This window comes from Rhinoraja longicauda, chromosome 7, assembly GCF_053455715.1.
Source record: "Rhinoraja longicauda isolate Sanriku21f chromosome 7, sRhiLon1.1, whole genome shotgun sequence".
Lineage (NCBI taxonomy): Eukaryota > Metazoa > Chordata > Chondrichthyes > Rajiformes > Arhynchobatidae > Rhinoraja > Rhinoraja longicauda.
In genome coordinates, this window is record NC_135959.1 from 78,060,855 (window position 1) to 78,087,971 (window position 27,117).

The following is a 27,117-nucleotide window of genomic DNA, read 5'->3' on the forward strand; positions in this document are numbered from 1 at the left end:
ATAGAAAATAGGTGCAGGAGGAGGCCATTCGGCCCTTCGATCCAGCACCGTCATTCATTGTGATTATGGCTGATCATCCACAATCAGTAACCCGTACCTGCCTTCTCCCCGTATCCTTTGATTCCACTAGCCCCTTGAGCTTTATCTAATTCTCTCTTAAATTCATCCAGTGAATTGGCCTCCACTGCCTTCTGTGGCAGAGAATTCCACAAATTCACAACTCTCTGGGTGAAAAAGTTCCTTCTCACCTCAGTTTTAAATGGCCTCCCCTTTATTCTAGGACTGTGGCCCCTGGTTCTGGACTCGCCCAACATTGGGAACATTTTTCCTGCATCTAGCTTATCCAGTCCTTTTATAATTTTATATGTTTCTTTAAGATCCCCTCTCATCCTTCTAAACTCCAGTGAATACCAGCCTAATCTTTTCAATCTTTCCTCATGTGACAGTCCCGCCAACCCAGGGATCAATCTCGTGAACCTACGCTGCACTGCCTCAATTACAATACAATACAATACAATACAATATATCTTTATTGTCATTGTACCCAGGGGTACAACGAGATTGGGAATGCGCCTCCCATACGATGCAATAATTTAAGTAATTAACAGCAACCCAACGAAACGAAACAATTGTAACAGTTTTTTAGACAGGGTAAAGTGCAAGTTGATCTATGCGTTGTGGCCATCCGGCTCAGCAGGACCAGTTCATAGCAGCTATGGCCCTGGGGATGAAGCTGTTCCTGAGTCTGGAGGTGCGGGCGTAGAAGGCCTTGTATCGTCTGCCCGATGGAAGGAGTTCGAACAGACTGTTTCAGGGGTGTGAAGAGTCTTTGTGGATGCTGGTGGCTTTTCTGAGGCATCGTGTGTTGTAGATGCCCTCCAAGTCTGGTAGCTGTGTTCCGATGGCCCTCTGAGCTCTATGGACTACCCGCTGTAGAGCTTTCCTTTCTGCCTCCGTGCAGCTGAGGTACCACACAGGGATGCCATGCGTTAGGATGCTCTCTATGGTGCAGCGGTAGAAGTTCGTCAGCAGCTGTTGGGGTAGACCAGACTTTTTCAGTGTTCTTAAGTAGAACAGTCTTTCTTGTGCCTTCTTGACCAGTGCAGCAGTGTTATTGGACCATGTTAGGTCCTCCGAAATGTGAGTGCCCAGAAACTTGAAGCTGGACACTCTCTCCACACTGTCCCCGTTGATAGAGATCGGGGCATATTCCCCGTTATGTGACCTACGGAAGTTGATGATCAGCTCCTTGGTCTTGGTGGTATTTAGGGACAGGTTGTTATCCGAGCACCAGTCCGCCAGGTTCTGCACCTCCGCTCTATAGTTTGTTTCATCCCCGTTGGTGATAAGCCCGATCACCGTTGTGTCGTCTGCAAACTTGACAATGGTGTTGGTGTCGAATGCAGGAACACAGTCGTGTGTGAAGAGGGAGTAGAGCATGGGGCTCAGAACACAACTCTGTGGTGTGCCGGTACTCAGGGTGATAGTGGAGGACAGGTGCGGGCCCATTCTCACTGCCTGCGGTCGTTCCAGCAGGAAGTCCAGGATCCAGTCGCATAACGACGAGCTGAGGCCTAGCTGGTGGAGTTTGGTGATGAGCTTGGTGGGGATGTCCGTGTTGAAGGCAGAGCTATAGTCTATGAATAGCATCCTCACGTACGTGCCCTGTCTCTCTAGGTGAGTCAGGACAGTGTGAAGAGCCAGAGAGATGGCGTCCTCTGTGGATCTATTTGCCCTGTATGCAAATTGATGTGGGTCCAGTGAGTCAGGGATGCTGGATTTGATGTGTGAGAGGACCAGCCTCTCAAAGCACTTCATGACTATCGGCGTTAGGGCAACCGGGCGGTAGTCGTTCAGGTTGGAGATCTTTGCTTTTTTTGGCACCGGCACTATGGTAGCCGACTTCAGGCACTTGGGGACCGTAGCCAGAGATAATGACAGGTTAAAGATCCTGGTGAATACCTCAGCCAGCTGTTCAGCACAGTCCTTCAGTACCCTTCCTTGAACTCCATCCGGTCCTGCAGCCTTGCATGGGTTGACCCTTTGCAGAGCGCGTTGTACCTCCTGTGTGCTCAGTTGCAAGACCTGTCCCACCACCTCGGCTGGGGTTCTTCCACTCAAGGTGGTTTTGCCAGTTTCAAAGCGGGCAAAGAAGGTGTTAAGCTCGTTGGTCAGTGCCATATCGCTGTGGGGGCAGGCAGTGCTGCTCTTGTAGCCAGTGATGTCCCTGACACCCTGCCACATGCTTCTGGTGTCTGTGGTGTTGAAGTGGTCTTCCACCCGTTGCCTATGGGTGTCTTTGGCCCTTTTAATACCTTTGTTCAGGTGTGATCTGGCAACACTGTATGCTGAAGTGTCACCAGATTTAAAGGCAATGTTGCGTGCCCTCAGCAGGTTCTGTACCTCCTTGTTCATCCAGGGTTTCCGGTTTGGGAACATCTTTGTTTCCTTGTCCTCCGTGACATTCTCCACACAGCAGTTGATGTAGGAGAGCACAGTGGATGTGTATTCCTCCAAGTCTACCTCTGAACCGCAGGTGGCCTGTTGTGCAAACAGGTCCCAGTCGGTGCAATCAAAGCAGTCCTGGAGTTGTAGGGTGGCATCCTCAGGCCATATTGTGACCGTCTTTATTGTGGGTTTGGTTTTGTGGATGAGGGGTTTGTATGCGGGCAGTAGAAGCAGTGAGAGGTGATCGGATTGTCCCAGAGGTGGGCAGGGGAGAGCTCTGTAGGCGTCCTTTACATTGGTGTACACCTTATCCAGTGTGTTTGAGCCCCTGGTAGGGCACTGCACATGCTGATGGAATTTGTGGAGCGAGGCTCGTAGGTCGACCTGATTGAAGTCCCCGGCAACAATGAAGGCACCGTTGGGGTGGGCATCCTGCTGCTTACTGATGGCCGAGTGCATCTGTGCTAGTGCTAGGTTAGCATTAGCCTGTGGGGGAATGTATACGCCCATGGTGATGACCACCGTAAACTCCCGCGGCAGATAGAATGGCCTACATTTGAGCAGTAAATACTCCAGGTCTGGGGAGCAGTAGCTGAGGATGTCCTTCCTCAAATTAAGAGACCAAAACTGTACATAATACTCCAGATGTGGTCTTACCAGGGCCCTATACAACTGCAAAAGAACCTCTTTACTCCGATACTGAAATCCTCTTGTTATGAAGGCCAACATGCCATTAGCTTTCTTCACTGCCTGCTGTACCTGCACACCAACTTTCAGTGACTGGTGTACAAGAACACCCAGGTTTCGCTGCACCTCCCCCTTATCTAACCTAACTCCATTGAGATAATAATCTGCCTCCTTGTTTTTGCCGCCAAAGTGGATAACCTCACATTTATCTATATTATACTGCATCTGCCACGCATCAGCCTACTCACTCAACTTATCCAGGTCACCCTGCAACCTCCTAACATCCTCTTCACAGTTCACACTGCCACTCTTTAGCTCTTGGGGCTAAGAAAATCAAGGGATATGGGGGAAAGCCAGAACGGGATAGTGATTTTATTGCTGGCTCGAATGGCTGAATGGCCTACTCCTGCACCTATTTCCTATGTTTTATGTTTCTAAGTCTAGCTGCTCGCCTCCCACCTTTAAAAACAAACAATGCTTTAAAACAGCAAATAGCCTGAAGACCTGACAGGAAAAAGAACCATCAACAAAATTTAACAGGAGTCATAAAAGGCAGAATAACAACAGATTCTAAAAATGGAAATTTGAAATGTAAAATTAAGACTGTAATTCCTTAAGAACATTCAGAGCTTGTACTTCTGGATGCTTTCCTGATACCTATTACGGAGAAATCCCAGACAGAAGGATAATTATGCCCAGTTGCTTTGTAATATCTCACAGAAACTCTTTCCCCCTTGTTGATAAGGTCATTTCAGGTCACTCTACATTGCTACACTTTTAGTGAGAATGTTTTACTCACTAAAAACATAGCCAGACTTTCCTGCATGAACATCAGCCAGGTTTTCTCATGCACTAGCAACAATCTAATGTTGAATCTGGAGATTAAAATAAAAATTCCCCGTTCCCAAAATCTTATTGTACTACCTTTAAAATAAAATCTTGACCGATGCATTCTTTGCTTACATTTTATGAGGTGTGACTTAATACTTCATGTTACAATGCCTTGTGTTTTAACTGTCACCAACTTAACATTATACAAACAGCAAGAACTTTTCATTTTTATAGATGTGTTCATATCTTAAGGATTAAGGACATGTACTATGGATTTCAACTCCGAACCTAAACATACAGGCTAGAACTTTTTACTTCCGCCCATCGTGAATGCTTGTTTTGTGGATGCCATTTTGGAGTTTAGGGCAGCATGGTGGCGCAGATTTGCTGCCTCACAGCACCAGAGACCCGGGTTTGAGTGCTGTCTGAACGGAGTTTGTACGTTCACCTCGTGACCTGCATGGGTTTCTCCGAGATCTTCAGTTTCCTCCCACACTCCAAAGACGTATAGGTTGGTAGGCTAATTTTCTTGACATAAATGTAAATTGTCCCTAGTGTGTGTACGATAAGTATAAAATGAGCGAGGATCACTGGTTGGTGTGGACAGTGGGCCGAAGGGCCAGTTTCCACGTTCTATCCCTAAATTAAACTAAACTATATACCTTATACCCTTTATCCTGCATCTGTGCACTGTGGACAGCTTGATTGTAATCATATCTGGTCTTTTCGCTGACTGGATAGCGCACAGCACAAAGGCTTTTCACTGTACCTCTGTACATGTGACAATAATAAATTAAACTAAACTAAACTAAAAGGGCAAAGGTAGAAAATGGTAGCTATCCATTGCTTTACCTTACCAGATGCAGGGTGATATCTAGTTGGAAGGTATCACAAAATGCTGGAGTAACTCAGCAGGTCAGGCAGCATCTCTTGAGAGAAGGAATGGGTGATGTTTCGGGTCGAGACCCTTCTTCAGACTGATGTCAGGGGGGGGCAGGACAAAGAAAGGATGCTGCCTGACCTGCTGAGTTACTCCAGCATTTTGTGATACCTTCGATTTGTACCAGCATCTGCAGTTATTTTCCTACACATCTAGTTGGAAGGTGATGTTTAATACATTCTCCCACATATAGATTATCATATGGCAATCGTAGGCAGCCATTTGACCCACAATAATATTGGGCATGAGGGATATTTGTTTATGTATGTGAACAAAACGTTATGGAGGCAGAAGGAAAAAGCTCTGGTGCCAGACGGTTTCCTACTTGATCTGCTGCCCAGATTTGCTGCCCTCTCTCTGCCTACACCGCCATTTTCTTGGCTCGGGGATGGAGGGTCCATCTCACTGGAGCCATGAGGTTTGGACAATAACTTGATGCTCAGGGCCTATTGTATAAGCTCAGCCAGTTGCAAACCTGAGCAACAAACACACCAATTAATAAGAGAGTAAACTAAAACAAATTAATTAAAGAAAAATAATCATTTTTGTTTCAGAGCCTTGTTGAATTAAAAGAGTCGTTGACTCTACATTGGGCTTGACCAGCCAATCCACTGGATATCACACCCCAATTACCATGAATGACACTACTCCATGTGCTATTCTGCATGATCCACATATCTGAAACAAAACACATCACATATATACATCACATCTCACACATACTTCAATGCATTGCATGCAAGTAGTGTTTGTTCTTGAATACTGACTCATTGAATAGCCCACTTGCTACAATGGTAGACACAAAAGGCTGGAGTAACTCAGCGGGTCAGGCAGCACCTCAGGAGAAAAGGAATGGGTGACGTTTCGGGTCGAGACCCTTCTTCAGGCTAATGTCAGGGGAGGGGCGGGACAAAGATAGGATGTAGTCGGAGACAAGAAGACTATTGGGAGAACTGGGAAGGGGAGGGGATGGAGAGGGGAAGCAGGGACTACCTGAAGTGGGAGGTCAAAGTTCATACCGCTGGGGTGTAAACTGCCCAAGCGAAATATGAGATGCTGGTCATCCAATTTGCGCTGGGCCTCACTCTTGCTACAATGGGTTACACATGCAAAACCCACCCCACACACAATCCATGTGCCCTGCATAACCACACTAAATGGTATTTTCACATATTCCCCACATGCTTTTGACACTTCTTGATAAAATACAATGGCCTAGATTTTAATTGGCCTGACACAGGCAAAGCATTTTCCTCCTGTACTCCACACTGGCAGACCACAGGAAGGAAATCAGGTAACTTTGTTTTGGGGGGTGGGAGGGGGGGGGGGGGGAGTGGTGAGGGGAAGAGGGTTCTGAGCAGAGCCTGTTAGTCGTGGTGATAAAGGGAGGTAGAGAGAGCCTGGACATAGGCTAGTAAGTTGAGGATAGACACAAAAAATTGGAGTAACTCAGCGGGACGGGCAGCATCTCTGGAGAGAAGGAATGGGTACTTTTTGGGTTGAGGCCCTTCTTAGGTTGAGGGTGGCTGACGATGAACTTCAGCCATCAGTGGGCCTGTGGATGTTAGCGAGAGGAATTGATTCAGTCGGTGAGAGTTTTCTTTAGTGTGAGTGGGTTGAGTCTTAATTGGTTGAAGGGTTAGAAATGATCAGGACTGGATACAGTAGGATTCCATTGGTTGGGAGGTGGGGATGTTGATGAGGTGTTGCACCATGTTTTTGGGAGATGGGTTGGATTGGTCAGTGGCAAGCTGGTGGAAGTGAACGGGATGTCCAGTGAGAATCTGGCAGTTCCAAGAAAATATTAGTTAATACATCAGTTCAAAAGAAACAACCAGAGTCACTTCCAAATGCTTGCCTTGGACCTGCACTCTGACCTTGTGGAGTAGACTTGATGGGCCGAATGGCCTAATTGTGCACCTATCTCCTATGGTCTTATTGCGTTTTGAAAGGTTGATTTTGCATGAATGATCTGCTGACTATACAAGCCATGCAGGTTGAGCTGAAAATGAAAGAATTGGCAAAAGACACAGGTCCTGGAACAATAACAACAGATTTTATGATGCACAGGAGACAGCATGATTTCCATTTAAAGTTTATTTTCACAGAAATTGGATTACACAGTGCACAAAAAAACATTGCTCTGTAATGAAGCCACTCTGCGTGTAAATCCTTGCAGCAATATCATAAATCTACAAACATGCCCATCAACGGTAGCGCAGCGGTAGAGTTGCTGCTTTACAGCGAATGCAGCGCCGGAGACTCAGGTTCGATCCTGACTACGGGTGCTGCACTGTAAGGAGTTTGTACGTTCTCCCCGTGACCTGCGTGGGTTTTCTCCGAGATCTTCGGTTTCCTCCCACACTCCAAAGACGTGCAGGTATGTAGGTTAATTGGCTGGGTAAATGTAAAAATTGTCCCTAGTGGGTGTAGGATGGTGTTAATGTGCGGGGATCACTGGGCAGCACGGACTTGGAGGGCCGAAAAGGCCTGTTTCCGGCTGTATATATATGATATGATATGATATTAATGTCACACATTTGCAGGCAAACCGGAGCCAACATTGTGTGGAAGTTCATGACAGGATGTTATGAGCTTACACATCCTTGATTTGATCGAACAATCATTTTTTAACATTGTAGAGGATTAAAAAAAACAAATGGCCCATTCGGCAGGTAACATGAGGGCTAACAAAATGTTCAGCATTAAAAGTAAAAATTCCCTTCAGAACACCACTGCTGACAGAGATCAATATCCCATTCACATGAGGGCTTGGTTAGAACCCTTGAAATGAAAGGCCGCTTCTTCCTTAATAATCGTGAAGATTTTGTTTTCATTTATGATTATATAACATATTGGCACTTCCAAAGTTACCATGAAATCATATCTTTTGGTTCATATCACAGTGAATCAAGATGTTGTTTCCACTCATAAAGACATGAAAGACACAAACGTGTGGTCGCTAAAAATAACCATATTTTAAAGCAGAGATTCAAGCATATTGGGCCTTGGCTAATGGAATTCAGTCGGTACTGGAGAGCAACTTCAAATATAAATAGCTCTGTCCCATGAACATCCTCATGACAAGAATAACTGAAGGGTCAGGTTGCAAGTGAATGACAGGATGACCCTCAGGAAGATTGGCTACCATAAACACTGGTGATTGCTTTAGTGTGACCTTTGTTATTTAAAGTAGTGTTTATAATGTTACATCAAAGGCAAGTGATTCCCAAGGACTGCACGTCAGCTTATCTGACAGCTTTTCCACCTTCAAATAATGTCTTAGAATAAAGGGGAGGCCATTTAAATCTGAGGTGAGAAGGAACCTTTTCACCCAGAGAGTTGTGAATTTGTGGAATTATCTGCCACAGAAGGCAGTGGAGGCCAATTCACTGGATGAATTTAAGAGATAGTTAGACAGAGCTCTGGGGGCTAGTAGAATCAAGGGATATGGGGAGAAGTTGGGCAAAGGTTACTGATTGTGGATGATCAGCCATGGTGGAGCTGGCTCTAAGGGCCGAATGGCCTCCTCCTGCACCTATTTTCTATGTTTCTATGAAATGCACAACCGTCTTTAAAGTTGCAGATGGGGATTCTCCAGAGATCATTTATGTAATTCAATATTTACATTTCTACCGATTAACAATGCGCTGTGTTATATAAAACTTTGTTCCCACAGTGACTACAGTTTATTAGATGTGAATGCTCAGGGCATCTTCCACTGTTACAAGCCTTGTTATAAGTCACCCTTGTTTTTATTTATTTCCCAATATTGTGGAGATTTTAGAAAGGTAAAGGCAAAAGGGCAATGGTGGTTAATAACTTGCTCAGCTGGTCCTAACTTTTCCTAGTTGCCTTTTATTCTTGAATAATATTTATTTTACATCTCTTGATCCAGGGACAGTTTGCTCTGCAATATCGCGGTTGTCACCAAACACCACTCCATCCTGGTACTCCTTGGCAAGACGGGGTGACCAACATGGAAGTGCTGGACGGGTCTGGCTTCACGAGCATTGAAGAAATGATCATAAAGGCCCAGCTTCCATGGACAGGCCACGTGACCCGGATGGATGAATCCCACACGCCTCGTCAACTCCTGTAGGGAGTTCCATCACAGGGTCAAAGGAACCCAGGGAAATGCCCAAAGAAACGGTTCAAAGACTGAGTCAAGAACCCCCTCCAGCACGCGGACCTTCCGCAAAACAACTGGAAACCTGTGCCAGTGTCAGGACTGGCTGGCGTACAACCACTAGGAAGAAGGTCAGCAGGTTTGAAGACAATCGCCGAAGCTGACTCGTTGTCGCCAGAGACAGGAGGAAGCCTGCAACCCAGAATCCCCCCAGAGTGGCCTCCATGTCACCCCACTGCCTCCGCATGTGTGGCTCACACATCAGACACGTAAGCCTCACTCACTCCCACAAGACAAGAGGCTGCTAACATCATCTACAATGGATCACCACCATCAGTGGTGTAGGAAAACGAATATTCAGGCCGGCTTCCACTTCAGATTGCCGTGTAGTGATCTGAAAGCCAGGGCACACATTTTATCAAAGGGCCATTCTGTTCAGAGGTATTTGAAATATGAAGGCAGGCACAGGCCATGTTTCCACCACCTTTGGTAGACACTAAATGCTTCTTCAGATCCTACTTTGAAGAAGTTCTCCTCCTCTCTTCGACAAGACTTTAGCTACATGCTCTTTCACTGCTCCCCCTCTGTGATTCCTCCTAAACCAGCATCTGCAGTTTTTTCCTACACTCTTTCCACAATCTGGGATGTCTTATGTTTACTGTGGCACGTCTGACAATTCAATTGGCTTCTTCAAAATCAAATTTGACTAATTTTTTAGTTTTGCCTTTAACATGAAAGGTGTTGTTTCTTGGAAACAATGTAAATTTATGTTAACATATATAATTAGGGAGGTTATTTAGCTTGGAAAAAAAGTGCCAGAAATCACATTAGCACCAGCAAAGAAATTCAGAAGAAAAATATATTGAAAGTTTCAATTTTGGACAGTGCCTTTATTGAACTCTAATAATGACCAAACCCTGGAAACGGAAAGCAATTCCTTGGACCACTCAAACAAATGTACTCCTCCGAATTTATGATTGTTCACCACCAACCTTCTGCTTTGGAATCAAATTCATATTAAAGGGATAGTTTGCCAAGTGTCACCAGGTCAAATCTCACAACCACAAGCTGTGATGTGAGATGACTTACTTTTAAAGAACATGTGTGGATGGGGGACAGATGAATTGTTCAGAGTACCTGAGGATATCGGGCAGAGGTCTGAACCATTTCCGTGATCACTTCAGTGTGATTGATGAGCTCTAAGTGCTCAGAAAGATGTCGCTGACCAACTCATTAATCAACATACTTTACACGGAGTCAGCCTGGAAATATTCACTTAAAGGTGTGACCAGAGAGTTGTGTGTGGTTGGGGTTAGGTTGCAGAAAGGAACTGACATTTGCTGGCAGATGGCTTTCCTGTGGCCAGCTTTCATGCTCCTTCTTGGCCTAAAAACAATCTTGAAAATATCCTTCATTTTAAAGGCAGTTATTTTCATTAGTATTTAAAAAGTCTGTTGGTTGGGCAAATGGAAATAAAAATATTCTGCTTAACTTAGAGCTTGTCTAGGATGGCCAATAGGTTGTACTATTCAAGTTGGAAATAAATTTATCAGCCTATCATCCCATCTGACATTTAGAAAGAGTCCATAGTAAAGGGCCTGTCCCAGTTACGCGCTTTTTAAGGCGACTGCCGGCGACTGTCAAAGTCGTAGCAGATCGGCAACATTTTATTTTACCCTACGACAATGACCACGACAATGACCACGACAATGACCACGACAATGACCACGACAATGACCACGACAATGCAGAGTCAGGTCGATACAAGTTACTTTTTTTGTGAAACTAGCACCTGGCTAAGAAATTACAAGTTCTTCAGAAACATCGCAAAATTCCCACGCTTACCTGACCGTCAAACTGTTGCCTCCAATCTACCTGTCAAATGTCCTGACGGGAAATAAATTGGTTAAACAAAACTATCTTCTGGTATCTTCAAATACCTTTTTTTAATTTAATATTACGTGCTTCTAAATGCATCTGCGACAACCTAGCAAACCTGGGGACAGCGTGCGACAGACAGCGCCCGCAATAAGCAACGATACCTGGCGACAAGCCGGCTGTCGCCGAGAAATTTCTATCTGGAAATAATTTCCGCGACGTGCCGAGATTCGCTACGATTCATTGAAGACTCCTTACGATCAAGCCCGCGACACCCCGGCAAACGTTCAGCAACAGCCTAGTCGCCGGCAGTCGCCTTAAAATCACTTAAGTGGGACAGGCCCTTAAGTAGGAAGGAACTGCAGATGCTGGTTTACACCGAAGATAGACACAAAATGCTGGAGTAATTCAGCGGGACACTGGAGAGAAGGAATGGGTGGCGTTTCGGATCAAGACCTTTCTTCAGACTGGAGAAGGTTCTCGACCCGAAATGTTACCCATTCCTTCTCTCCAGAGATGCTGCCTGTCCCGTTGAGTTACTCCAGCTTTCTGCGCCTAGAGTAAATAGTTGTGGGTTGACGTCAGCAACTAATGCAACAGATTGTTGTTTCAAACCCAATCTGGTTCATGTATGTCCTTCAGAGAAGAGAATCTGCCATTCTATATAGTCTGACATTTACATAACAAAGGTCATGCACAACATGATTTACTTTTAATGGCTGAGAGGTATACATTTGTGCTTTTAATTATCCATTCATAGGACATGGAAGTTGCTGGAAAGGTTAATATTTATTGCCAATTCCCAATAGTCTTTGTGAAAGTCGCTTTGAACATTGAGTCCATATGTTGATACTCCCACTGTGTTTAGCAGTTCTTGGATCACGACCCAATGACAATGAAGAGTTGGCAATATATTCATTCCCTGCCTTGGAAGCTGTGACAAAACGCCTAGGACCAAGCTCTCAAGGCAAGTATGCATGTGTAATGGCCAAAAAAAACCCATTAGAAATGAAGATTATGAAGATATTGATAATAAAAATATAGCAGTGGAAGTACACTTAATATAGATTCATATTCTGTCATACCTTCATTCTAGAGAACATGTTCACTTTAAAGAGCAGTAATTACTGTCAGCGACACCATTGTGCAAACATACAATGAACTGTTCAAATCCCTCTTTCTGCTGTTTTAATGGTATTGAATGGAAAAACATGTCTGTTAAAGTAGTGAAAACAGGAATTTAGTTAAGCATTGGAAATGGCAGATAGAAAATAAAAATTATTCCGATAGCTGCATGCAAGGTTGCACAATTTGGAGCAGTATCAAGAAGAGCTTCACAAGATAAAATTATGTATTTTAAATGGAATGGATACAGTGTGTGGTGTGGTAGCAGGATTTGCAGATACTTGTAGAATCTGACAGGGACCGCGACGAGAATGATCCTGCTATGGCCCCTACATGACCACCCTTTGCTTTGTCAGCGTTTGAAATCATGCAGAAGTTTCCTCTCTTCTGTCCATCCCCTGGACTGCAGTGCATCGTCCAGAAGGCTCAAACTCTGGGAAGAGAGACTAGAGAAATCTCCCGAAGATATTCACATGGCAATCGATCCCTCTGAGAAACTCCCACCAGGTTCCGACCAGCCGTGGATAACCTGGCACAGTCTCAACAGACTGCGGACAGGCGTGGAGAGGAGCAGATCGAACGTGCTGAAGTGGGGATACACTGAAGATGTGGCAGACTGCGAGTGTGGACGGGCCTCCAGACTATGGAACATCTCCTGAGCTGTGACGTGCTGCATGACACACGCACTGTAAAGGATCTTGCAGGGGCCAACGACCTGGCACTAAAATGTGCTCGCTGTTGGCAAACAGTTGTGTGATGACACGAATAAATAAATAAATGGAATTGGATGTCTATCCTGAAATACAAAAATGTAAATTGATTTTCATTCTTCAACACAGTACTTGTAAACGACAGTCAACAATATTAGACATTCACTGTAACTTGGGATGGAGCTTCTTATGCATCTTTCTGCTGTAACACTGTAAATTTCCCCAGTGTGGGACAAATAAAGGAATATATTATTAGGAATATATTATTATTATTAATATTATTTATTCTGAAGGTCACATGTACCTGGGGAACAGAAGGAAACTTAAGATTGAGAAAATGGGTGAGAGTATGCTATGCATCTCCTTACACGATGTCCAAATTTCCTTGCCCATTTATATTTCTTAAACACTGCTCCCAAATGCATCACAAAACATTGTATTTACTTTGTCCTCAGCAAAAGAACCATACACATAATTTTCCTGCAATTACACTGGTTCTGAACAGATGGAAAATTACATCCAAAATTTTAACTGTATTAGGAAATGAAGTCATTTCTTTGGTGCTTTTGTTATGATTTATTTAAAGCAATTAATTAAAAAGCATTGACTAGTTCTGCTCAGTATTTTCTCTTTCCATAATAGAATTTTGATGACATGTCAATAAATTATATAAAGAATTAAACGATTGATCTTATTGTAAACCTCTACTGTACCCAACATATGTTAGTGATGGTAGCGGAGTTGAAACTTAAATCTCCATGCCTAACAAAGAAATATTTACTGGGAGTTCTCTACTTCCTTTGTCCATGATTGCTAATGCTAATTTTTAAGTTTTGGTATTGCCAATGAAATTTAACAAGAAATATAGGATAAATTCATATCAGAAAGATTGATGATTGAATATGTGCAATTTTGGGTGTAACTTTATAACTGTGGCACCAGGAGAAATGTATTGCCTTAATACACAAGGGCGAGTCCAGAACCAGGGGTCACAGTCTAAGAATAAAGGGGAGGCCATTTAAAACTGAGGTGAGAAGAAACTTTTTCACCCAGAGAATTGTGAATTTGTGGAATTCTCTGCAACAGAAGGCGGTGGAGGCCAATTCACTGGATGAATTTAAAATTAGATAGAGCTCTAGGGGCTAGTGGAATCAAGGGATATGGGGAGAAGGCAGGCATGGGTTACTGATTGTGGATGATCAGCCATGATCACAATGAATGGCGGTGCTGGTTCGAAGGGCCGAATGGCCTCCTCCTGCATCTGTGTGTCTGTGTGTCTGTGTGTCTGTGTGTCTGTGTGTCTATGTGTCTATGTGTCTGTGGCACAACATAATTTGAGCAGCAATGGGCCATCTGGACGCTCAGTCCACCCCATTGTTTAATATGATCATGGCTTATCTACGCTGGTCTAATCATAACTAATCCTTCATGCCAGGAATTTGCCCACAGAAAGTTAATTTGAGAAATAAGATGAAATAATGTCTGATGGCATTAATAATTAATGCATTGATGCATTGTATGAAATTCCTTTCATTGTAGAGGAATAGTTAACTTTAATTCAGCAAATCTCCTGAGGAGTCGGCCAAAGCTGGGCCATCGACTCCAAGCCAACCATCAATCTCCTGTTCGCACTAGTTCCATGTCATCCCACGTTCTCATGCACTCCCTGCACACTAGGGACAATTTACAGAGGCCAATTAATCTACAAACCCACAGGTCTTTGGTATGTGGGAGGACAATAGACAATAGACAATAGGTGCAGTAGTAGACCATTCAGCCCATCGAGCCAGCACCACCATTCAATGTGATCATGGCTGATCATTCTCAATCAGTACCCCGTTCCTGTCTTCACCCCATACCCCTGACTCCGCTATCCTTAAGAGCTCCATCTAGCTCTCTCTTGAATGCATTCAGAGAACTGGCCTCCACTGCCTTCTGAGGCAGAGAATTCCACAGATTTACAACTCTCTGACTGAAAAAGTTTTTCCTCATCTCCGTTCTAAATGGCCTACCCCTTATTCTTAAACTGTGGCCCCTGGTTCTGGACTCCCCCAACATTGCAAACATGTTTCCTGCCTCTAACGTGTCCAACCCTTATATGTTTCGATAATATCCCCTCTCATCCTTCTGAATTCCAGTGTATACAAGCCTAGTCACTCCAGTCTTTCAACATATGACAGTCCCGCCATTCCGGGAATTAACCTAGTAAACCTTCGCTGCACGCCCTCAATAGCAAGAATATCCTTCCTCAAATTTGGAGACCAAAACTGCACACAGTACTCCAGATGCGGTCTCACTAGGGCCCTGTACAACTGCAGAAGAACCTCTTTGCTCCTATACTCAACTCCTCTTGTTATGAAGGCCAACATTCCAGTGGCTTTCTTCACTGCCTGCTGTACCTGCATGCTTCCTTTCAGTGACTGATGCACTAGGACACACAGATCTCGTTGTACGTCCCCTTTTCCTAACTTGAGACCATTCAGATAATAATCTGCCTTCCTATTCTTACCACCAAAGTGGATAACCTCACACTTACTCACATTAAAATGTCTCTGCCATGCATCCGCCCACTCACACAACCTGTCCATGTCACCCTGCAACCTCATAGCATCTTCCTCACAGTTCACACTACCACCCAGCTTTGTTACATCTGCAAATTTGTTAATGGTACTTTTAATCCCTTCATCCAAGTCATTAATGTATATTGTAAATAGTTGCGGTCCCAGCACCAAGCCTTGCTAGTCACTGCCTGCCATTCTGAAAGGGACCCATTTATCCCCACTCTTTGTTTTCTGTCTGTCAACCAATTTTCTATCCATGTCAGTACCCTACCCCCAATACCATGGGCTCTAATTTTGCCCACTAATCTCCTATGTCGGACCTTGTCGAAGGCTTTCTGAAAGTCGAGGTACACCACATCCACCGGCTCTCCCCTGTCAATTTTCCTAGTTACATCCTCAAAGAATTCCAGAAGATTAGTCAAGCATGATTTCCCCTTCGTAAATCCATGCTGACTCGGAACAATCCTGTTACTGCTATCCAAATGCTCCGTAATTTTGTCTTTTATAATTGATTGCAGCATCTTCCCCACCACTGATGTCAGACTAACTGATCTATAATTTCCCGTTTTCTCTCTCCCTCCTTTCTTAAGTGGAAACCGGAGCACCCATAGGAAACCCACGAGGTCACATGGAGAACATGCAAACTCCACACAGACAGCACCCGAGATCAAGATCGAACGCAGGTCTCTCGCAACTACACCACGGCTCCACTGTGGTTTACTGTTTTAATGTGCATGGAGCTCATTTTTTAATTGGATTTTGAGCGCGTTATTTTCACTGAGTTAATACCCCTCAAAAACACACAGCACAATTCCATGTGAACACTTACCATGTGTGATGTCATTGAGACGCAGCGATTTCAACCCACAAATCTTTGCCTAACTTTATTGGGCAGCCGACTCAGTGACTCAAAGATAGAATTTATTTTTCCACACAATTGAATCTATTTTAAGTCGTGCTTAATTCTGGAATACACTGCACCTTTCAACATCAAATTCCCCCTGGGAAATGAAAGTGAAAAATGCAGAAGGCCAATAAGATATCTAGCCTAATCTCTTTTCTGGGTCATGTGATACCCTTTGGGTCACATCTCAGGAGAATTTGACCCAACAAAGGCTCTTTGCTGCCCTCAAAGCAGAGAGAATCCTGTTGCTTTAGTGACCACAATGAGTGGAATTTCAGTGTGGGGTGTTGTTTGTTTATGATGGCACTAGTTGTTATTGCAGGATTTAAAACTGTCAAGAGCATGGTGCACAAAAATGAATCCTGCTGCTACTGAGATAATAAACTTTTTTTTTAAATGGGGAAAAGTGCTGACATAACTGTCCCCCCCCAACCCACCCCCCCATCTGCCGATCATTCAAACTGTGTGCAAAAAAGAAAATGAAAGCCCTATCACCCAAAGTCAGCAGTAATGCTGCATCTCAGGGCTAAAGGCAGACAGTTAATATAACTGAAAACCCTTGATGACTCAGTCATTGACTTCCCTTTTGAATGGAAAGGATCCAGACAAACCGGAATGAACCAGGTTCATTCCGAGTCTGTGTTAAGATGTTTTAATATTTACCTTAGCGAAGGAGAATAGATCCAATATTAACATCAGGGTGTTGTTGGTAGCGGAGTAGAGATTGATTTGTGAAATTATATAGGAAATACTTAGGACTTCCAGTGTATTGGTCTGTCATATATGAACAGAAATTCATGTAATTTGGCTTTTTGCAGTAAATATAGGCCAGTGGTCATGGTGTGAACTGGCAATGCATGATCTCAGTTGAAAAAATAAGACCAAATTAAAGGTAGAATTTGGAGAATTTAAAAGAGAGGAAAAGTTTAATTGGACTTTTAAGGAGTCCTTCATTTAAGGAGGTATGGCTGGCTATATTGAAGCGTGGGAGAAAGTAATGTCCAGTGATTTCTCCCAGGTCATAGCATTAAGCACATTGACACTAGTACATAATGCATTAATGCTACTGACAGGGTAGAATTTATGGGTAATGCTCTTCCTCGGCTAACAAAGGAGGCAGAAAAAATATATTTTTAAACAACACAGAGATGGACAAAATGATATAGTCCGATAGTATAATGATATAGTCCTGCAGAGTGTGGAGGGTTGCTGAAGCAAGGAGAAACTTTTGGAGATCATTATTGACCATTCACTGGTCTCCTTGACTTTGGAGATGGTGAGATTGCAACAACACTGAGAATGGCTAATTCCATGAATATGGCAATCAAATTAACCCCTGCAGTCCTTGATCATGGCCAAGTGGGTGTAGGATCCTGCATGGCTAACGCAGCGAATATGGTGAAATAAACCTTAGCAGGGCTTCCACTTAACATCAATTCATATTGAGCAGATGCTCAATTGCTGCTGGCCCTTGGAATGTGTACATTTAGTTTAGTATAGTTTAGAGATCAGACACTTCGGCCCACTGAGTCTACGTCGATCAGCGATCACCACACACTTACACATCCTACACACACTAGGGACAATTTACAATTTTACCAAAACCAATTAACCAACAAACCTGTACACCTTTGGAGTGTGGGAGGAAACCAGAGCACCTGGGGAAAACCCACGAGGTCACGGGGAGAACATACAAACTCCGTACAGACAGCACCCGTAGACAGGATTGAAGCCTGGGTCTCTGGCACTATTAGGCACCAATTCTACCGCTGCACCACCTCACCATAAATGTAAAGAAAGGCAAGGAAATGGGGATTCTACAAAGTGCTCTGACTTTTCATCCTTTGTTTCTCACTGCTCTTCCCATCATTGTGGCAATCTCATGGGAATTTGTTGGGAATCTCATGGATTCCACCACAGAGTGCAGCCAGCTTCCATCCCTGTTGAAACCATAATAATTGCACTTCCTAGTAGTGGAAAGAGGGGGGAGGGAGAGGGGGGAGAGGGGGGAGGGAGAAGAGGGGAGAGGGGGAGGGGTGAGGGGGGGAGGGGGTGGGGAGGGGGGTGAGGGGGAGAGGGGGGAGAGGGGGGAGGAGGAGGGGGAGGGAGGGGGTGGGGGAGGGGAGGGTACTGCACCAATGCAGGAGAGGTTTAGGCCCAACGGGTCCACTTGGTCTAGTGTTTAACTAAAACCACACAAGTCTCAATGTTAAAATAGCCCCAAAGTGATGTTCGGCCGCTGCCTGTGCATTCTCCTCAGTCTCCTGCAATAAATATTATCCGGTATTCCTGCAGTGCATTTGCAACTTCTTGTTGGAGTTGGCGTGCACTAACCGTGCCACAGGAGATGGGAGACAGTGAGCAATAAGTTCCAATTATAAATATGAAAAAGATTTCTTCAAAGAAAATGTTGCTACCTGGGGAGAAAGAGACATTGTGTGGGCTGAGTGCATTACAGTTTGAGTTTATGATAAAAGCCTTTGACTCACTGAACTGCTCAGCTGCTCAAGGCAGTGAAAGAGATGAAATTATGAACAGCGTGCCAAAGTATATGGATCTGCACTTGATTCATTTGCAATATTGTTGACTGCATGAGACTTTTTATATGGTTTAAAAGAAAATTCCATGGGGATAAAAATTTCTCACCATGAATATAGCTTCAGCCAAGGTGGGAGAATGAACTTCAATGCCCCTGGATACAAACAAGCAGACTGGTTAGTGTTCAGGGCCGGATTAACAGAGTAGCTAAAGTACCATTTGCTCCGGGCCCGCACTTTCGAGGCCCCACGCTAAATGCTTGACATCGGCTTCCCACTGAGGGGCCTTTGCTGCGCGCGCCGCTCCACAACCGCCGCGGCTTGAATGTGTTGGCGTGGCTGCACGGGCCAATGGGCAGCCTGTGCATCACCGCCTAACCGCCAAACAGGGTTGCCAACAGCCAATCAGGACATCACGTCTAGGGTCCTTCTGCTGCTGGACATGGGGGGCAGGGTGTGGTGGAGAGAGACGCCCCTCCAAATAAGGGATATGTATGTAAATGTATGTAAATGTCTAAGTAAATGCCTGTATTGAATATGTAACCTCCGGAAATGTCGGATGGGTTTGTTTAAAAAAGATGTTTTGTAAATGATATTTATTACTTGAATAAAGTATTTTTGATTTTAAAAAAAACAACAAAAAAAAAACATCACGTGTGGGACCGCCCTTGTCCCGTATTAGGCCCACGGGCCGCTGTAGGCCCCGACACTGTCGGCCCGGACAGTGTAGGCCAACGGAGCTCATTAATATTCACGGAGTTTGGGGAGTGGGGCCAAGTGTGTTGGGGGCCAAGTGTGTTGGGGAGCGGGGCCGAGTGTGTTGGGGGCCGAGTGTGTTGGGGGCCAAGTGTGTTGGGGGCCAAGTGTGTTGGGGGAGCGGGGCCGAGTGTGTTGGGGGCCAAGTGTGTTGGGGAGCGGGGCCGAGTGTGTTGGGGGCCGAGTGTGTTGGGGGCCAAGTGTGTTGGGGGCCAAGTGTGTTGGGGGAGCGGGGCCGAGTGTGTTGGGGGCCGAGTGTGTTGGGGGCCAAGTGTGTTGGGGGCCGAGTGTGTTGGGGGCCGAGTGTGTTGGGGGCCGAGTGTGTTGGGGGCCGAGTGTGTTGGGGGAGCGGGGCCGAGTGTGTTGGGGGCCGAGTGTGTTGGGGGCCGAGTGTGTTGGGGGCCGAGTGTGTTGGGGGCCGAGTGTGTTGGGGGCCGAGTGTGTTGGGGGCCGAGTGTGTTGGGGGCCGAGTGTGTTGGGGGCCGAGTGTGTTGGGGGCCGAGTGTGTTGGGGGCTGAGTGTGTTGGGGAGTGGGGCCGAGTGTGTTGGGGAGTGGGGCCGAGTGTGTTGGGGGCCGAGTGTGTTGGGGGCCGAGTGTGTTGGGGGCCGAGTGTGTTGGGGGCCGAGTGTGTTGGGGGCCGAGTGTGTTGGGGGCCGAGTGTGTTGGGGGCCGAGTGTGTTGGGGAGTGGGGCCAAGTGTGTTGGGGGCCGAGTGTGTTGGGGGCCGAGTGTGTTGGGGAGCGGGGCCGAGTGTGTTGGGGAGCGTGGCCGAGTGTGTTGGGGGCCGAGTGTGTTGGGGGCCGAGTGTGTTGGGGGCCGAGTGTGTTGGGGGCCGAGTGTGTTGGGGGCTGAGTGTGTTGGGGGCCGAGTGTGTTGGGGGCCGAGTGTGTTGGGGGCCGAGTGTGTTGGGGAGTGGGGCCGAGTGTGTTGGGGGCCGAGTGTGTTGGGGGCCGAGTGTGTTCGGGGCTGAGTGTGTTTGGGGAGCGGGGCGAGTGTGTTCGGGGCCGAGTGTGTTCGGGGCCGAGTGTGTTGGGGAGTGGGGCCAAGTGTGTTGGGGGCCGAGTGTGTTGGGGGCCGAGTGTGTTGGGGAGCGGGGCCGAGTGTGTTGGGGAGCGTGGCCGAGTGTGTTGGGGGCCGAGTGTGTTGGGGGCCGAGTGTGTTGGGGGCCGAGTGTGTTGGGGGCCGAGTGTGTTGGGGGCTGAGTGTGTTGGGGGCCGAGTGTGTTGGGGGCCGAGTGTGTTGGGGGCCGAGTGTGTTGGGGAGTGGGGCCGAGTGTGTTGGGGGCCGAGTGTGTTGGGGGCCGAGTGTGTTCGGGGCTGAGTGTGTTTGGGGAGCGGGGCGAGTGTGTTCGGGGCCGAGTGTGTTCGGGGCCGAGTGTGTTCGGGGTGTGGGGGGGGGCCGAGTGTGTTGGGGCCGAGTGTGTTCAGGGCAGAGTGTGTTCGGGGTGTGGGGGGGGGGGGGCGAGTGTGTTGGGGAGTGGGCCGAGTGTGTTGGGGCCGAGTGTGTTCAGGGCAGAGTGTGTTCGGGGCCGAGTATGTTCAGGGCAGAGTGTGTTCGGGGCAGAGTGTGTTCGGGGCAGAGTGTGTTCGGGGCAGAGTGTGTTCGGGGCCGGGTATGTTCAGGGCAGAGTGTGTTCGGGGCAGAGTGTGTTCGGGGCAGAGTGTGTTCGGGGCAGAGTGTGTTCGGGGCAGAGTGTGTTCGGGGCCGAGTATGTTCAGGGCAGAGTGTGTTCGGGGCAGAGTGTGTTCGGGGCAGAGTGTGTTCGGGGCCGGGTATGTTCAGGGCAGAGTGTGTTCGGGGCAGAGTGTGTTCGGGGCAGAGTGTGTTCGGGGCAGAGTGTGTTCGGGGCAGAGTGTGTTCGGGGCCGAGTATGTTCAGGGCAGAGTGTGTTCGGGGCAGAGTGTGTTCGGGGCAGAGTGTGTTCGGGGCCGGGTATGTTCAGGGCAGAGTGTGTTGGGGGAGCAGATAGATTCCCTTTGATAGACACAAAAAGCTGTAGTGACTCAGCTTCTCAGGAGAGAAGGAACAGGTAACGTTTCAGGTCGAGACCCTTCTTCAGACTAATCAGGGAAATGGGAAACGAGAGATATTAACAATGATGTAGACTAGAGATAAAGAACAATGAATGAAAAATATGCAAAAAAGTAACAATGATAAAGGTAACAGGCCTTTGTAAGGTGTTTGTTGGGTGAAAACAAGAAGCTGGTGCGACTTGGGTGGGGGAGGGACAGAGAGAGAGGGAATGCCGAGGCTACTAGTAGTTAGAGAAATCAATATTCATACCATTCGGCTGTAAGCTGCCCTAGCAAAATACGAGATGCTGTTCACCAATTTGCGTTTAGCCTCACTCTGACAATGGAGGAGACCTAGGGCAGAAAGATCAGTGTGGGAATGGGAAGGGGAATTAAAGTGTTTGGCAACCAGGAGATCAGGTTGGTTCACGCGGGCTGAGCGAAGGTGTTCAGCGAAACGATGGCCCAGACTGCGTTTGGTCTCGCCGATGTATAAGAGTCCACAACTTGAACAACGGATACAGTAGATGAGGTTGGAGGAGGTGCAAGCGAACCTCTGCCTAACCTGAAGGGACTGTCAGGTTCCCTGGACAGAGTCGAGGGAGGAGGTATAGGGACAGGTGATGCATCTCCTACAGTTGCAGGGGAAGGTACCTGGGGACGGGGTGGTTAGGCTGGGAAGGGAGTTGCGGAGGGAACGGTCTCTGTGGACGGCGCAGAGGGCTGGATATGGGAAGATGTGACTAGTGGTGGGATCCCATTGGAGGTGGCGGAAATGCCGGAGGATTGTGTTGTATGCGACCCCAGCATCCCCTCTCTCTCCATCCCTCCCCCACCCAAGACGGTCCAGCTTCTCGCTTTCACCCAACAAAGAGCTAACAATGGGAATGGTCGAGCGAATGGTCGGCGTGGACTGGTAGGGCCGGACAGGCCTGTTTCCATGCTGTAGTTGTTATATGTTTGTTATATGTTAATGGCCCGTTTCCTTTATCATCGTTACTTTTTTGCATATCTTTCATTCATTGTTCTTTATCTCTCTACAATCTGGTTTCCCTTTTCCCTAACTAATCTGAAGATGGGTCTCGACCTGAAACGTCACCCATTCCTTCTCTCCAGAGATGCTGCCTGACCCGCTGAGTTACTCCAGCATTTTGTGTCTACCTTCGATTTAAACCAGCATCTGCAGTTCTTTCCTACACATGCAATGTTAGTTATCAAATGTAACGTTAGTTGGCTCTATAAGGATTGTGTCATTGAGTAAGTGCTCTGCCCACAACCAATATACATAGAGGCACTCTTAAATGATCAATGTCTGACAATATTCCAACAATAAACAGATGCTCTGCTTATATACTTCATAAGAACATTAATTTGATCTCTGCAATAGACAATCAAAAGTGCATATTCTGGAATTATGTAGAAACAAAAACCATTGGAAATATTCAGCAAGTCAGGCAAAATCAATGGAGAATTTACATTTACCACCCTGAGAAAACCCACGCCAACACAGGGGGAACTTACAGACTCAATAGACAATAGACAATAGATGCAGGAGTAGGCCATTCAGCCCTTCGAGCCAGCACCGCCATTCAATGCGATCATGGCTGATCACTCTCAATCAGTACCCCGTTCCTGCCTTCTCCCCATACCCCCTCACTCCGCTATCCTTAAGAGCTCTATCCAGCTCTCTCTTGAAAGCATCCAACGAACTGGCCTCCACTGCCTTCTGAGGCAGAGAATTCCACACCTTCACTACTCTCTGACTGAAAAAGTTCTTCCTCAGACAGACAGCACCGGTAGTCAGGATTGAACCTCGGTCTCGAGCGCTGTAAGACAGCAACTCTACCGCTGCGCCACCGTGCCATAGGCCCAGGAGCAAAACAGTCAAATAAGTGATTGCTGATTGAATCAATGTCTCTCAAATCCACAATCAGAAACATCTGGACAATTGAAGCATCTTCACAAAACAGACACAAATGTACCTACAATCAATTCAATTCAGAACTGGGAAGAGTGTCATTTGAAGTTGCTGTCCTGTCTGATTTTAACCTTACTGTTCTAGTCTCCTTCAATGTTCCAATGGAACTGAACATCGCTCATCAAATGGCACATGGGAGACTGGATATTACATTACAGCTTTCAGAACATAATGTTCACCAATTTCACAGAATGAGCATTTCTTTCATTTTTATTTTGGATATCTGGCGGTAAATGTAATTTTCTTTCTTCATTCAGACAATGATTGAACTTCTCTCAATCACACCTCAGACAGATTGATATTTTGTTTTTAACACTAGCCACACTTGCCTCTTCCCAGCCCTTTCCACCTTCCACAACTAATGTTATCCCACTTTTCAAGAAAGGAGGGAGCGAGAAAGCAGGGAATTATACACCAGTTAGCCTGGCATCGGTGGTGGGGAAGATGCTGGAGTCGATTATTAAAGATGCATTTGGATAGCAGTAACAGGATCGGTCCAAGTCAGCATGGATTTATGAAAGGGTTGACTAATCTTCTGGAATTTACTGAGGATGTAACAAGTAAAATGGAGAAAGGAGAGCCAGTGGATGTAGTGTATCTGGACATTTCAGAAAGCCCACACAGCAGATTAGTGGGCAAAATTAGAGCACATGGTATTGGGGGTAGGGTATTGACAAGGATAGAAAATTTGTTGGCAGACAGGCAGCAAAGAGTAGGAATAAACGGGTCCCTTTCAGAAAGGCAGGCAGTGACTAGTGGGGTACCGCAAGGCACGGTGCTGGGACCGCAGCTATTTACAATATACATCAATGACTTGGATGAAGGGATTAAAAGTAACATTAGCAAATTTGCAGATGACACAAAGCTGGGTGGCAGTGTGAACTGTGAAGAGGATGCTATGAGGCTGCAAGGTGACTTGGACAGGTTGGATGTGTGGACAGATGCACGGCAGATGCAGTTTAATGTGGATAAATGTGAGGTTATTCCCCTTTTCCTAATCTGACACCATTCAGATAATAATCTGCCTTGCAAGGCAGATTATTATCTGAATGGTGTCAGATTAGGAAAAAGGGAAGTGCAGCGAGACCTTGGTGTCCTTGTACATCAGTCACTGAAAGTAAACGTGCAGGTACAGCAGACAGTGAAGAAAGCTAATGGCATGTTGGCCTTCATAACATGAGGAGTTGAGCAAAGAGGTCCTTCTGATCACATTAAATGGCAGTGCTGGCTCGAAGGGCCGAATGGCTAGCTCCTGCACCTATTGTCCATGTGTCTATGTAAACCATCTCTTCAGGTCTCCCAGGTCCACATCCATCCCCACCGACTCCTCCCTGACCCCAAGCAATCTCCCGTGCATCTTCCTCCCCTGCACCATTTCCTCGCTCACTACCATCTAGGTGAGACACTACCTCACTCCACCTCCTCCATCCTAACCTAATGCATTCAGTGCTCCTGATGTGGGCCTTCTCTACATCAGCAAGACCCCATGCATACTCGGCGACTGTTTTGTAGAGCACCAGTATTCTGTCTACAGGTTTCTTCACTGCCAGGGTGCGATCCAAACTAGAGGAATAGCACCTCATTATCTGCCTGAAAAACCTGTAACCCAATGGTATGAGCATTGAATTATAAGTTTCAGGTAACTTTTACCTCACCGTCACCCCCCTGCCCTTTCTGATCCACCTCCGGTCTGCTCATTTTTGACCTCTCTTACACCCCCCTCCTCCTTCAACCCCAATGACCCATATTTCCCCCTCTTGTTTTGCATCGACCTACTTCCCACACATTTCACGCACTAGATCCCCTCTCACATCTGTTTCTAGCTGTCCTTCATCTCTCCCTCAATGGATCCACTGTCACCTTCTTTACTGAACAGATTCCAGTGCTGCTTACTTTAGTGTTGCTGCTTCTCACCCTCCTTTAACCATCTTACCTTAACCCTCCCCACCCCTCTTCCTCCTGACTCCGTCTGCTTTCACCTCTCACCCATGTGCCTCTGTCTCCAAGTCCACCACCCACCTCCTATGACTCCAGCTAGCTGGATCTTTCTATCATACTTTACCCCTCCTTGGTCTGTCTTCTTGGACACCTCTGGCCCCTGTCTCACCCCTCACCTTTTCTGTTTTATGCTGGCTACCTCCCCTCTCCATTCACAGCCGTGAAACAGGGTCTCAACCCAAAACATCAACAATTCCTTTCACCAAACAGATACTGCTCAACCCGTTCAGTTCCTTTAGTAATTTGTTTATTTGCTTAATATTTTGTTCCTTTACTTGTCCTATTACCGCCAACATTCACCATATCTAGGATTGCCAATTGTCCCGTATTAGCCGGGACATCCCGTATATTGGGCTAAATTGGTTTGTCCCGTATGGGACCGCCCTTGTCCCGTGTTAGGTCCGGGGGGCATTGTAGGCCCAGACACTGTAGGCCCGGGGGGGCCACTGTAGGCCCGGGGGCCGCTGTAGGCCCGGACACTGTGGGCCCGGACACTGTAGACCCGGACACTGTAGACCCGGACAGTGTAGGGCCGGACAGTGTAGGGCCGGACAGTGTAGGCCCGGACAGTGTAGGCCCGGAGGCCTGGGTGACGATTAAAGGAGGTTGCGTAGCAATCCACCTACCGGCTTGGGCGACTGCCATTGGTGGAGCGGGAGCACGTAGCCAGGTGAGGTCACTTGTGGTGCGGGGTGGTGACATCACTTTTTGTCCCTTATTCGCGAGAGAAAGTTGGCAACCCCTAGCCACAGCCCCTTTTAATATTTAATCTCTCTCATCTCCTGGACTCAACTTTCCAATTAACTTCCATTTCAGTGGTTAATGTCCACACGGTTCTCAAATCACAGAGAGCAGCTAATGCCGTTTGGTATCACTGCCATACATGCACCGAACAGAATTCCACACGAATATCCCTGGAGTACAAACTATCCAAATGTGTTCAGCAATGCATGCTGTTAAAATTCCTATTGCATTATGCTATGTGATAGAATTTCTAGACAACACACACAAACTCCTGTCCCATCACAAGGGGGATGAAGATTAATAATAATGCAAATAGTGAAGAGATGAGGCAATTTGTAAACTGAGAATTTACAAAAGTTACATTGTGAGGCCAACAGTTCTCCAGCAACAGCAAAGGGAGCTGTGTTTCCTACTTGTGTTAATCATTTGCTGCTTTAATAAATTCACTAAATCACCGTGGTTCGCGAACTGTTGACACCTGGGGAATGGAGAAATTAACCCCAATCTGGTTTCAGGCTGATGGCTCCATTAGGCATCTTCTGTCAATGATTTCACAGTTATTGGCCAGTTAAAGCTATAAATGGTTATTTTGTGGGCTCTTGCCCTTCAAACTGCTCATAGTGCCCTGACCACGTTAGCGATAGGTTTAGGAATAGATTAGTGCATGAATAATTTATACAGCTGAGCACTCGCCTGGATTTACTTACATCCTCGTTTGCTGTTTCGCTGGTTAATCACTTCATTTATTCTCACCACTGTCATCACCAAGCTCTTCATTGGCTCATCAACCTGTGATGTTTTTTGTACCACAAACAAGAATATTTTCTGAGCAGCTTTTCGTTACCACAGCCATGTGTGTTTTCATCTTCACAGTCTGAG